General features: G+C 50.9%; 1 protein-coding gene across 2 annotated transcripts in view; it reads right to left on the bottom strand.

Annotated features, from left to right (window-relative positions):
• Window positions 1–14,384, bottom strand: part of LOC146859526 (CD5 antigen-like) — a 692,104-nt gene that overhangs the window by 616,275 nt on the left and 61,445 nt on the right. The window lies entirely within an intron of this gene.

Below are 14,384 nucleotides of genomic sequence, written 5' to 3'. Positions count from 1 at the left end.
CGGATTGTTGCACATTGGCAAAACATTCACCCTCAGTCACAGATCTGACTTTAATCCATCGTTATTTTGCTCACCAAGCCACCCCAGTTCAGACACGGCCAAATGCAATTCAGTCTTGACCCTGTGCCTCATGGGAACAGTCCGGCCCGAACTGCCGAGCCATGTCTTCCCTGGACCGGAATCCAGCATCCTAGGACCGGTTTCAGGGTTTCTCCCCTCTTCAGCCAGGATAGATTGTCTCCAGTGGCGTAGTGAGCACGGGACCCACATCTGGGCATACCCTTCCCACATAGGGCGAACAGCAAAACACACAAGATGATGGACAGAATGTTGGACATTGGCAAAACATTCACCCCCCAGTCACAGATCTCAGTTTAGTCCATCGTTATTTTGCTCACCACGCCACCCCAGTTCAGACATGGCCATATGCAAATCAGTCTTGACCCTGTGTCTCATGGTAACAGTCCAGCCCGAACTGCCAAGCCATGTCTTCTGTCAAGAATTCCTGTCATGCGAGGGGAGGAAAACGGTAACCAGCGAAAACGGACTACATCTCCCAGGATGCTTAGCGGTTGAGAGGTTATGTAAACAGGAGAGCTGTTACATAACTCAAGGAAAACACACCCTTATGTAAACAGGAGAGCTGTTACATAACTCAAGGAAAACACGCCCTTATGTAAACAGGAGAGCTGTTACATAACTCAAGGAAAACACGCCCTTATGTAAACAGGAGAGCTGTTACATAACTCAAGGAAAACACGCCCTTATGTAAACAGGAGAGCTGTTACATAACTCAAGGAAAACACGCCCTATAAAGGGAGGAACCGGGAGGTACAACGCTGTCGGATATTGTGTTTACACCGACGTACCTGCTTAGTGAAGAGCAGTGTTCCGGAGTGGTGCTCCAGTAAGGCAAGAACGGAGGTAAGTCGAGTCGTTACTCCCTGGGCCGTGTCTTGCCCCATCGTCACCTGTGAAGGACCCCGAAGCTCTACCGGATAACCATTGAGCTTCGCTTTTTGACTCGGCTGAGTCAAAGCGCAGTGGCGCTTTTGCTGGTTGGAGTCGTAACTCCCAGCCCGACCAGAGATACAGGGACTGCCAGCTGTAACGCACACCAGGAGGTGTTTGCCGCGTTACAGACTCGGAAGTCCACGGGATCGATCGAGCGGCTGCTCTCGGTTCAGTCTTCTTTGCTTGTGATTGGGGTATCGGTGACGCATCACCAGGAGGTGACTCCGCGTCCCGGTGCAGTCTGAGGAAGAGGTTGAGCGGCTGCTCCCTTCAGGTAGAGACCCCGGCTGGGTGTTTCCCTGACTCCTCGATTCTCCCCAACACTCTTCGTGCCCCTCACAGCCTACCGATTGGCATTGTCGGCCATTTCATTTCTGCCCTCTGTTGGCATACGCCGGGATCGGCGTATATGCAGAGGACGGTTAGGACCATCCGTGCTGTGGGCTGGTAACGTACTTAGCCTGGAGGATTCCAGTGACTATAACCTTTGTTTATTCCTTGTATTATTTTTGCCTTCATTAAAATAACTAAACCTTCACAAGTGGTTGCGTTCTCATTATCGTGTCTGTTAAACGATCCTGAGACGTTCAGGGCGTTACAAAATATCCGACCTTAATAACACTAACTGTCTCCCGGTCGATAACAGACATGGCAACACTTGATGATGTGCTGGCTGCTTTAGCGACCGTGCAAATTGAATTGGCTGCCTCCAGGCAAGAAACAGCCGATGTAAAAGCCAGACTGGATGCTATCCAATTGGACCCGCTCACGCCCAGCACCTCCCTCACGAACCAGACCCCTGCGGTAGTAGTGGAAATGCCGGTAGCCGTCCCCTTGGCAACACCAGAGAGGTACAGTGGGGATCCTAACACAGTGCAGGTATTCCTCACACAAGTGGCGCTACATTTATCGTGCAAACCAAGGGCGTTCCCCACGAGTCAGGCTCGTGTGGCTTTCCTTATATCCTATTTGGCTGGAAACGCGGCACAATGGGCCGTACCTCTGGTGAGCAGGGACGACCCCATCTTATGTGATTGGGGTGCTTTTCGCGAGGAATTCCTGAAGGTCTTCGACAGAAGGGCTGACTCGTACACGGCGGACCGTGAAATGCTTGAGTTGAGACAGGGATCCAACGACCTGGTGCAGTATCTCAACGCGTTCCGAAGGCTGGTTGCGGAAACCAAGTGGCCTGTTGCTAAACAGACGGCGCTCTTCCATCACGGGCTGTGCGATGAGCTCAAGGACGCCGTGGCTCATATTGACCCACAACCCAAGACATGTGAGGGCCTTATCAACCTGGTATTACGGCTGGAACATAGGCTAAGTGAAAGAAAGGGGGATCATGGGAGAAAAGGAAAATCCCTTCCATCCTATGTGACAGTGGGAAGTCCTGAAACTGCCACCGCATCCAAGGGAGAACCCATGGACATCGGCGCAATACGAGCGAGCCTCACAGCCACGGAGAAAGAGTTACGCCGCAAACAAGGATTGTGCCTATATTGTGGCAAAAAAGGCCACTACGTACGTGAATGCCCTGCCAAACCGAAGACGTCACGTTATCGGGCCAACCGGTCGGTAACAGCCGTGGTGGACGTACCGGCGGAAAACTAGAGGACTCCCAGACCAAAGAAGGGGCATCTCGGAGTCACTCATCCATCCCTTCACTTTCCAACTCGGTCACTAAGGGACAACGACACCTGTTTCTCACGGTGCACGTGGGAGTGCATGACCAGTGGATACCCGTTGTGGCCATGGTGGATTCAGGGGCCACTGGCATGTTTATGGACCACAACGAGGCATGCAGGCTAGGGCTAGTGCTTCTTCCCAAAGCTGTACCCGAAGACGTCTATGCTGTAGACGGAAGGCGATTGGTGACGGGGCCCATCGGGCAGCACACGGGGGTCCTTCCGATGAGATGTGGGAGGAACCATTTGGAACAAATCGATTTTAACATCATCCGAGCGCCCCAATATGGCGTCATATTGGGATTGCCGTGGCTACAGAAACACAACCCCTCTGTGGATTGGCCAACACATCGCATCGAACTGACGTCACCGTATTGCATCCTGCATTGTGGAATAAGAACAGAATCCCTTGACGCAGATGAGAGCGGGAGTCAGACGGTGGCTACAGCGGCAGAAAAAGATGTGGCTCTCCCCCAGGCTTATCACAGTTTTGAGGATGTATTTGATGAGGTGAAGGCGGAAGTGCTACCACCACATAGACAGTTTGACTGCCAGATCGACCTGGTGCCAGGGGCCAGCGTTCCCAGCGGCAGGCTGTATGCCCTGACGGAGCCTGAAAACGTGCATCTCCGGGGGTACCTGGATAAACTCCTCAAGCTAGGATTCATCCGCCCGTCCAAGTCTCCGGCCGCCTCGCCACTCTTCTTCATCCCGAAGGCTAATGGGGAGCTGAGAGCCTGTGTGGACTTTAGGGCATTGAATGCGATAACCGTAAAGAATCGGTACCCCTTGCCTCTCATCAGTGTACTTCTGGAACAGGTCAAGAAAGCTCGTATCTACACCAAGTTGGATTTGAAAGGGGCATACCATCTGGTGCGCATGAGGGACGGAGACGAGTGGAAGACCGCCTTTAAGACCAGGTTCGGCCTTTTTGAGTACCTCGTCATGCCGTTCGGTCTGTGCAACGCCCCGGCAGCCTTTCAGTACTTTTTGAATGAGGTATTCAGAGAGGAGTTGGATATCTACGTGGTCGTATATATCGACGACATCCTCATCTATTCGTCCAGTGTGGAGGAGCACGTACACCACGTCAAAGCTGTGCTCCAAAAGCTGAGGGAAAACATGCTGTTTTGTAAACTCAGAAAGTGTGACTTCCACGTCACATCCGTGGAATTCCTCGGAGTGATGCTGAGTCCAGAGGGACAGGAGATGGCAGAACGAAAGATCAAGGCGGTGAAAGAATGGCCGGTGCCCCAAAGCGTGAAGGACGTCCAAAGTTTCATTGGCTTCGCCAACTTTTACAGGCGGTTTATAGATGGATTTTCAGGATTGGTGGCCCCAATCACACAGCTACTGAGGAAGTCCAAGGAGTTTGTCTGGTCCCCTGAAGCGAACACAGCCTTTGAGGCCCTGAAAAGCGCCTTTGGTAAGGCGCCGGTGTTGGCTCACCCCGATCCGGATCTCCCCTACGTGGTGGAAGCGGACGCATCGGATGTGGCGCTGGGGGCTATCTTGTCCCAACGCAACCACGACACAGGGGTGCTTCATCCCGTTGCGTACATGTCCCGCAAACTCAACGACGCCGAACGCAACTACCATATTGCGGAGAAGGAGCTTCTCGCAATCAAGGACGCCTTCACCGAATGGAGGCATTGGTTGATGGGGGCAAGACATGTGGTATCGGTGTACACGGACCATCGGAACCTACAGTTCATGACGGCCACAAGACACCTTTCTCCCAGACAGCTGCGGTGGATGATCTTCTTTGCGGGGTTCAACTTCCGCATCACATATCGGCCGGGGACGGAAAACCGGAAGGCGGACGCCCTGTCCCGTCAATCTGCAGTTAAGGAACCATTGCCTGCGACCGAGCATTCCATCATTTCCCCGAGGATGGTATTGGGGGTTATCCAACCGGATACTTTCCTGAGGGGAATAAAGAGAGGGATCAGGTCATTCGCATGGCGGAGGTGGCTCCTCAGTCACAGAGAATGGCAGCTGAAGGACGGGATACCCCTGAAGGGCAGGTGCCTATTGATACCCACGCCTAGGCTAAGGAAACAAGCATTCATCTGGTGCCATGACTCTCCATGCGCAGGTCATTTGGGCTTTGAAAAAACGGTGGCTAGCATGGGACGGCATTTCTGGTGGCCAACCATGAGAGTGGATGTCAGGAGGTGGGGACAGGAGTGTCCTACGTGTGCTACCATGAAGGCCGACCATGGCCGAACCCAAGGGCTCTTACATCCACTTCCGACCCCGGATAGACCATGGGATAGCATATCACTGGACTTCGTGGTGGGCCTACCGGTAGACCAAGGGATGACGGCAATACTGGTGGTGGTGGATTATTTGACGAAAATGGGGCACTTCATCCCCTGCAAGAGAGTCCCTACGGCCGGGGAATTGGCGTCACTACTCCTAAAGAATGTGGTACGACTGCATGGATTACCTGGGGTGATCGTGTCGGACCGGGGGTCGCAGTTTACTGCGCAATTCTGGAAGACTTGGTGCACTGCGCTGCATGTTAAGACCGCCCTGTCCACCAGCTACCACCCTCAAACGGACGGCCAAACCGAGCGCCTGAACCAAACGCTCAAACAGTATCTGCGATGTTTTGTGGACCAGGGCAGGAAAGAATGGGTCGACTTGCTATGGGTTGCAGAGATAGCCTATAACAACGCCACTCACAGCTCCACACAGTCATCTCCGTTCTATAGCAACTATGGCCAACATCCCAGGTTCTTGCCATTTCTACATCCGTTCAGAGAGGACAGGATTCCCGCCACAGCGGACAGGGTGGCACACATAAAAGACACGTTGATGCGCTCAAGGGCTGTCCTAATAGAGGCCAAGAGAAGATACAAGGCTGCGGCAGACAGGAAGAGAAGGCCCGGGCCACTGTACCGCACTGGAGACTACGTCTGGATATCCACAAGAAACATGAGGTTTCGAAAGAACAGTGTGTTCCATCCCAAGTACATGGGCCCCTATCGAATTACCAAGTGTATGGGTCCCGTGAACGTGAAGGTGTGCTTGCCCCAGTCATTGCGGATACACCCTGTCTTTCATGTATCATTGCTCAAACCAGCACCCTCCAAGCCGTCTGGGACACCTAGGCCGGTATGCGTGGAGTCGGAGGTGGAGTATGAAGTGTCGGGCATACGGGCGTCCAAATGGCGCAGGGGGAAGCTGTGGTACCTGGTTGCCTGGAAAGGCTATGGCCCGGAGGAGCAGTCATGGGAACCGGCTGAAGGGGTTCATGCTCCGCGCTTGGTCTCCTTGTTCCATCGGCGTTTTCCTGCCAGCGCTGGACCCGTGGGGAGCCGCTGAGAGGGAGGATGTACTGTCAAGAATTCCTGTCATGCGAGGGGAGGAAAACGGTAACCAGCGAAAACGGACTACATCTCCCAGGATGCTTAGCGGTTGAGAGGTTATGTAAACAGGAGAGCTGTTACATAACTCAAGGAAAACACGCCCTTATGTAAACAGGAGAGCTGTTACATAACTCAAGGAAAACACGCCCTTATGTAAACAGGAGAGCTGTTACATAACTCAAGGAAAACACGCCCTTATGTAAACAGGAGAGCTGTTACATAACTCAAGGAAAACACGCCCTATAAAGGGAGGAACCGGGAGGTACAACGCTGTCGGATATTGTGTTTACACCGACGTACCTGCTTAGTGAAGAGCAGTGTTCCGGAGTGGTGCTCCAGTAAGGCAAGAACGGAGGTAAGTCGAGTCGTTACTCCCTGGGCCGTGTCTTGCCCCATCGTCACCTGTGAAGGACCCGGAAGCTCTACCGGATAACCATTGAGCTTCGCTTTTTGACTCGGCTGAGTCAAAGCGCAGTGGCGCTTTTGCTGGTTGGAGTCGTAACTCCCAGCCCGACCAGAGATACAGGGACTGCCAGCTGTAACGCACACCAGGAGGTGTTTGCCGCGTTACAGACTCGGAAGTCCACGGGATCGATCGAGCGGCTGCTCTCGGTTCAGTCTTCTTTGCTTGTGATTGGGGTATCGGTGACGCATCACCAGGAGGTGACTCCGCGTCCCGGTGCAGTCTGAGGAAGAGGTTGAGCGGCTGCTCCCTTCAGGTAGAGACCCCGGCTGGGTGTTTCCCTGACTCCTCGATTCTCCCCAACACTCTTCGTGCCCCTCACAGCCTACCGATTGGCATTGTCGGCCATTTCATTTCTGCCCTCTGTTGGCATACGCCGGGATCGGCGTATATGCAGAGGACGGTTAGGACCATCCGTGCTGTGGGCTGGTAACGTACTTAGCCTGGAGGATTCCAGTGACTATAACCTTTGTTTATTCCTTGTATTATTTTTGCCTTCATTAAAATAACTAAACCTTCACAAGTGGTTGCGTTCTCATTATCGTGTCTGTTAAACGATCCTGAGACGTTCAGGGCGTTACATCTTCCCTGGACTGGAATCAAGCATCCTAGGACCGGTTTCGGGGTTTCACCCCTCTTCAGCCAGGATAGCTTGTCTCCAGTGGTGTAGTGAGTACGGGACCCACGTCTGGGAATACCCTTCCCACATAGGGCGAACAGCAAAACACACAAGATGATGGACGGATTGTTGCACATTGGCAAAACATTCACCCCAGTCACAGATCTGACTTTAATCCATCGTTATTTTGCTCACCACGCTGCCCCAGTTCAGACACGGCCATGTACAAATCAGTCTTGTCCCTGTGCCTCATGGAAACAGTCCGGCCCGAACTACCAAGCCATGTCTTCCCTGGACCGGAATCAAGCATCCTAAGACTGGTTTCAAGGTTTCACCCCTCTTCACCCAGGATAGCTTGTCTCCAGTGGCACAGTGAGCACGGGACCGACGTCTGGGCATACCCTTCCCACATAGGGCAAACAGCAAAACACACAAGATGATGGACGGATTGTTGCACATTGGCAAAACATTCACCCTCAGTCACAGATCTGACTTTAATCCATCGTTATTTTGCTCACCAAGCCACCCCAGTTCAGACACGGCCAAATGCAATTCAGTCTTGACCTTGTGCCTCATGGGAACAGTCCGGCCCGAACTGCCGAGCCCTGTCTTCCCTGGATCGGAATCCAGCATCCTAGGACCGGTTTCAGGGTTTCTCCCCTCTTCAGCCAGGATAGATTGTCTCCAGTGGCGTAGTGAGCACGGGACCCACATCTGGGCATACCCTTCCCACATAGGGCGAACAGCAAAACACACAAGATGATGGACAAAATGTTGGACATTGGCAAAACATTCACCCCCCAGTCACAGATCTCGGTTTAGTCCATCGTTATTTTGCTCACCACGCCACCCCAGTTCAGACATGGCCATATGCAAATCAGTCTTGACCCTGTGTCTCATGGTAACAGTCCAGCCCGAACTGCCGAGCCATGTCTTCCCTGGACTGGAATCAAGCATCCTAGGACCGGTTTCGGGGTTTCACCCCTCTTCAGCCAGGATAGCTTGTCTCCAGTGGTGTAGTGAGTACGGGACCCACGTCTGGGCATACCCTTCCCACATAGGGCGAACAGCAAAACACACAAGATGATGGACCGAATGTTGTACATTGGCTAAACTTTCACCCCCAGTCACAGAGCTGGGTTTAATTTATCGTTATTTTGCTCACCACGCCACCCCAGTTCAGACACGGCCATATGCAAATCAGTCTTGACCCTGTGCCTCATGGGAACAGTCCGGCCCGAACTGCCAAGCCATGTCTTCCCTGGACCGTATTCAAGCATCCTAGGACCGGTTTCAGGGTTTCAAACCTCTTCACCCAGGATAGCTTGTCTCCAGTGGCATAGTGAGCACGGGACCCACATCTGGGCATACCATTCCCATATAGGGCGAACAGCAAAACGCACAAGATGATGGACGGAATGTTGCACATTGGAAAAAAAAATTACCCCCTAATCACAGATCTGGGTTTAATCCATCGTTATTTTGCTCACCACGCCACCCCAGTTCCGACATGGCCATATGCAAATCAGTCTTGACCCTGTGCCTCATGGGAACACTCCAGCCCTAACTGTCAAGCCATGTCTTCCCTGTACTGGAATCAAGCATCCTAGGACCAGTTTCGACGTTTCACCCCTCTTCAACCAGGATAGCTTGACTCCAGTGGCATAGTGAGCACGGGACCCACGTCTGGGCGTTCCCTTCCCACATAGGGCGAACAGCAAAACACACAAGATGATGGACGGAATGTTGCACATTTTCAAAAACGATGGATTAGGCCCTGATCTCTGTACTGGGATGAATGTATGACATTGTTCTGCATTGTTTCCATCAATAGTTCTTTTTGCATTTGTCACCCCGAGTGGGAAGGGTATGCTCAGACATGAGTCCCGTGCTCTCCATGCCATTGGAATCAAGCTATCCTGGCTGAAGCCAGGGAGGGAGGGAGGACCTGGCCTGGCAGTTTGGACTGGACTGTTCCCCTAGGGCACAGGGTCAAGACTGATTTGCATATGGCTGTGTCCAAACTAGAATGGCATGGTGAGCAAAAAAAACGACATATTTAGGCCTAGATCCCTGTACTGGGGTGAATGTATGACATTGTTCTGCATTCTGTCCATCAATAGTTCTTTTTGCATTTGTCACCCCGAGTGATGAAAGAGAGCTTTCTACAAGGGTATAATGAAAACCGCAAAAATAACTTTCACTTTCAAACAGAGTTGAAAGCTTATTGCCAGGATGTTGTAATAATCCTGCAAAAAGCCTGAAATCTCTTCAGATATGTTGTGATGGAGATGACTTAACAGGAAAAGAGTTTGAAACCCAACACCCCCAAATGACAAAATCCATAGAATACATAGACCCTTTTCAAAACATCGTGCTTGCTTCCATGTGTATGTCTATCTACAAACACATGTTTTTAATACCTGAAAGCATCTCTCTAGTATTGCCAGACCTGTGTAACCGTAACCAGAAACATTATTGAACCCCATCTATCCAATGGGTCATGTACGTGTCTGTCAAGGAAGCATACATATTCATTACACGCCTTACAGGGTGGTGAATATCGCATGAGTCCTTATTTCCTAGATGGGTAAGCTGTAATTAAGGGTGTGCCAACTGCCTTTGAATACAACACATGTTTTTACCACGGTTGTCCTTGTTGTTACAAACCCGACAAGTTTAACAGACCTTTTGATACCAAGTTGAACACCTACACAGACCTACTCTGATGAAGGCCCAATATGTTGAAAACTGTGGCTTTGTTACAAAATTCCTCTGGGAGCATTAGTGGTTACATATGCTAACATCCGACTTCGCTCTATCATTAACAGTCGAGAGTTGCCAGAACCTTTTAGAGCCCCTCAAAGCCTTATTGGGGGGTTGTACGAATGCTATACAGCTGCACAGGGTAATAGGAGAGGGTGAGAAAATACATTTCAATGATTTCACCGGTATGTATCCATTTGTGAACAGATGAACTTATACCCCTTAGGCCACCCGTCATCATATATAAGGACTTTACACTCATATCTGAATACTTTGGGTAGTTAAATGGCAAATCTACCCTCCAAGGTGGCTTCACTTTCCAGTACACCCATACCAAGTAGATGGGAAGCTAATGTTCCCCTATGTAGAACATGTGATGAAAGTAAAGAGCCTACCGAGTGTAGGCACACTGAAGAACAAAGGATGCTCACAGGGACCTAGTGTGGCATGGAGGTACAGGCAGCCTTAGTAAAAGGATACCGGCTGGAAGAGTACACAAAGTTTGGCATTTTGAGAGGACCGCAACCCAGCGCTTTTCTGAGTATATTAACTTGTTTCTCACAGACAAACAGGAGGCATCTGGGTATCCAGAATGGTGCACTAGCCAGGATGCAAGGCAAAAGTACATCGATGACTACTACGCTCACGAGGGTGTATGCTTACGGCCCCACCAGAAGACAGTAAGCCAAACTCTGTTTCGACTCCTTATGGGGAAATTTCACCCAGCATACAAACCTGTTAAACACGACCATAATCACAGATCCTGATGAATTGTTTAAGTACCTTTTTGCACCATTTTATGATGTGTCCAGCTACGAGTTTATCGATGATGAGACCACAGCTTTGAGTTGTAAATTCACAAAAGAGTGCACCACAACATGTAACAACATAAACATCTTCATAGCATGCTTCACAACCACTCACACATGTTTAGAGCTTTACAAGGTTATGGAAAAACTACAGGGCTGTTGTTTGTATCACACTACTTACTCAGTTATTTTTGTGCAAAAATTGGGGATAAAAACCCTTCACCAGGTGATTATCTCCACGATTTGACTAGCAAACTTGATAAGGATGCGTATATCATTGCACTCATCTTATCTAGGCCCAAAACATATTCTTACAAAATGATGAACAGCGCAGTATGTTTGAAAGTCAAAGGCATAACATTAAATGTTAACAACACCTTGAAAATCAATTTTGACATTCTAAAGGACATGGTGCATGAATACTCGGCAACGGGAGACCGTGAAAACGATAAACAATAGTCGTAATCAGCCTAGATTAGTCAGGTCCAAAAATTACAACATAGCCCTTACATATAACGTTATGCTTAGTGTTTGATAAAAGGGTCCTGACTGAGGACTACAAAACACTGCTGTATGGTTCTTAAAAGACATAAATGTGGAGGGCCCCGACTCTATGGACACCAGATCGCAACAATTGGCTCCTGCATTTTAGCAGGTCCCTGAAACTGTGGTAAAAGCTACTTTCTAAAGAAGCCCTTGGAAAATGCTCCCGGGAGTTTATCCCAAACCCTTAACAGTATTGTGTGGCTTTATTCTTGCTGGAAAGATCTTTATACTAAACAATCCCGAAGGTTACAACATATCAGGTTTATAGAAGGTATACCTAATAAACTCAATGACAATGCCTTGTTACCTACGAATCTTATAAAAAAGGTAATTGTAGACAACCTTATACGAGAAGGTGGGGATCATCGTGAGAAAGCTTTTTATCCAATATTCACACCACCACAATCTAAGCATTGCTACATTGTGCAGAACTTGTTTTACAACGGTAAGAACAGTCATTTTATAGCTCTCAAAACCCCATACTTTGTTTTATTTAAAAATCCCCATGTCAAACAGCAAATATCAATCATAACTAAACAGATGTACCCGGGAAACACCCAGTTTTTCATGGAAGCATTTAACGACTCTACCAAGTAACCCCATGACCACTTGCTGGTCCACTTAAAGGCCCAGAGACTATAAAAAGATGAGCTCAAGACTTTTCCTAACATTCACAATCTAGTACTTATAATATAAGGTGTTGTCTGGCTGTCTACGTCATAATTTAGTCCAACTAAAAATGCTGGTTACAGCCAGCCCCAATCAAACAAAGGCCAACCTGTGCGTGGCTTCAGACGATTTCAGAAATAGCCCTAAACACCCTAAACGGTAACGTCCCTAATCAGAGCACCAGTTACGGGGGCTGAAGAAGAAGCAACACCTTATCAAGAAGCTCAGTAATAAAAGGGCAACCCTCATTTCCAAGAGTGTAGGAACTGGGGTCACCAGTCCCCCAGGGGGTAGCTTGGCGTGAGCAGGCAGGCACCCGAAAGCTTAGGTGTAAAGTGACCATACAGCACACTCATCCACTGGAACAGGAAACGCACGCAATGACTGACACCACACCAGTGAATTTGAGTAAAAATCAAATAGCTTTTATCTAGATCAGAATCAGGGTAATCAATAATCACGGTATCTCTTTTTCATCAAAGCATTTCATCAAGGATAACATGTCATTGAATGGAATTAATCAACATTTCATTAGGCATGAATAAACCCTTTCGTCAGGCAGGAATAAACATTTCATTCAACCTGGGTAGCTTTAGCAAACAGTATTCCCTCAAGCAAAAATGACGAGTTCATGAAGCACAGATCAGCATTTCATGGAGCATGAGTCAATATGGCATTGGGCCGGATTATCCACTGTTCCTGGGCAAGTGGGGGCCAACAGGGCCCAACTACAGTCTCCCCCAGGGGAGGGGCGATCTCGGGGCCTCCCTCCAGCCTTCCGCCCTTCTCCCCGGGGGTTACCTTTTCCTTTGGCCTCCTCGGGGCCCTTGCGGCGGATTACAGGCAGGTTGGGGACTCACTCTCCTTGGAGCCCCTCCAGCCAGCAGTGCGGGCTTCCTGGCAGTGTCCGGGATCTGCGGGGGTTACACGGGGCCTCCGGCGGGTCTGGATTCAGCCGGGGAGCCCCGCTCTGGCAGGGAGCAGGTTCCGGGCCCTCCGATGGTCCCTGTGGCCCGGGAACCAATCACAGCCGGCCTCGAGGAATGCGCGCCTGTAGTCGCCAATGGCAGCGCATTCTGCGGGGCGTGGCTGCGAGGGCCAATGGGTTTGTGGCGGGGCGGAGACCGGGAGGACGCCCCGTCACGTGAGGCAAGATGGCGGCCTCCGGGCCTAGCACGCCCCACTCTGGATTCCGGCGGCCCTCTCCTGACTGAGGGCCGCCACAAGGGTCGATCAGCGGGCGGGCCCCCAGCAGAGGAAGCGCCCAGGTTGCGCCGGCGATGGCGGGTCCCCGTACACCTCAGCGGGCCCCGGGGATGTCAGCGGCACTCCGCCCACGGGGTGCTGGGCCGTGACGGTGAGTGCTCCAGCAGCGCCTCAGTAGGGGGGGAGGCTGCGAGACCAGGTCAGCAGTTCTGGCGATGCCGCCGGTAACCCAGCGCTTCTCCAGGCCCAGCGGGGGAGCGCTGAGAAGCAGCGCAGTGAGGTTCAGTTCTAGGCAGGACAGGCCACACGACAGTGGCAGTTCAGCAACGGGGACCCAAGTGGAGTCAGGGCACGCAGGGGTGTCACAGCGCCAATACCTGGTTGATCCCCCAGAAGTCCTATGGGAAGTTATAGGGTCTTCTCGGCGCTTGATGGTTCCTGGGCCCTTAGTAGATGATTTCTTGAGGGGGGGGGGAGTCAAGTTGGTGGCTGAAGGCAGGTTAGTCAGTCACTGCATATCGTCCCTGGGTTCCCCTCCGGCCGGGCCAGATCAGTGGGCTAGTCCAGTGTTCTTCACACAGCTTGGAAGGCAGCACCTAAGCCCTGTCACTCCCAGTGGTATAGGTCCCTGACTAGGCCCTACCACCTAAGTCTCCTGCGTAGGTTCCCCCAGGTCAGTGATGCCCCAACTGATTCCCTTATAAATGCCCAGGTCAGATGACCACTCTCTAAGGCTGCAAAAAGCAGACCCATCCCCTGTTCTAGAAGGTTCCAGGAGCTTCCCTATTCTAACTATGAGAGAAAAAGGCGGGTTGGTGTGGCAACAATGTTTAGTGTCCCAGCCAGCTCCTGGCAACTAGGGTGCTACTAAAAAGACCACTCCGCAGTAGCAGGGGCCTGTGGCAGCCATGTTGGAAGAAGAGAGCACCTGCACCTTAGCATTGATTAGCAATGGGAAGGCGCTCGGAGACCTAAGGCCAACGAAAAAGAGGGTTTAAAAAATGAGGCAAGGGCAAAAACACAGGGAAAGACCGCCCTAGGGCTGACAGGTCTAACAAAGAGGAAACTGGTAAAGCAGCCGGGTGGTGTTAAAGGTTCTTTGTTGGGCATAGCTATGCCAGCAATTACATGTATCCTATCCAGGCAGGGATGGAGCATGTCACGAAGATGTATCTAGTGCCTAGACAACAGTTGGACAGCTGGTACCATCTACGGATGACACCTGGGATA

The sequence above is a fragment of the Triturus cristatus genome, chromosome 3_2, assembly GCF_964204655.1.
Source record: "Triturus cristatus chromosome 3_2, aTriCri1.1, whole genome shotgun sequence".
NCBI lineage: Eukaryota > Metazoa > Chordata > Amphibia > Caudata > Salamandridae > Triturus > Triturus cristatus.
The sequence above is the reverse complement of the archived record's forward strand: the minus strand, read 5'-3'. Positions and strand labels throughout refer to the sequence as shown.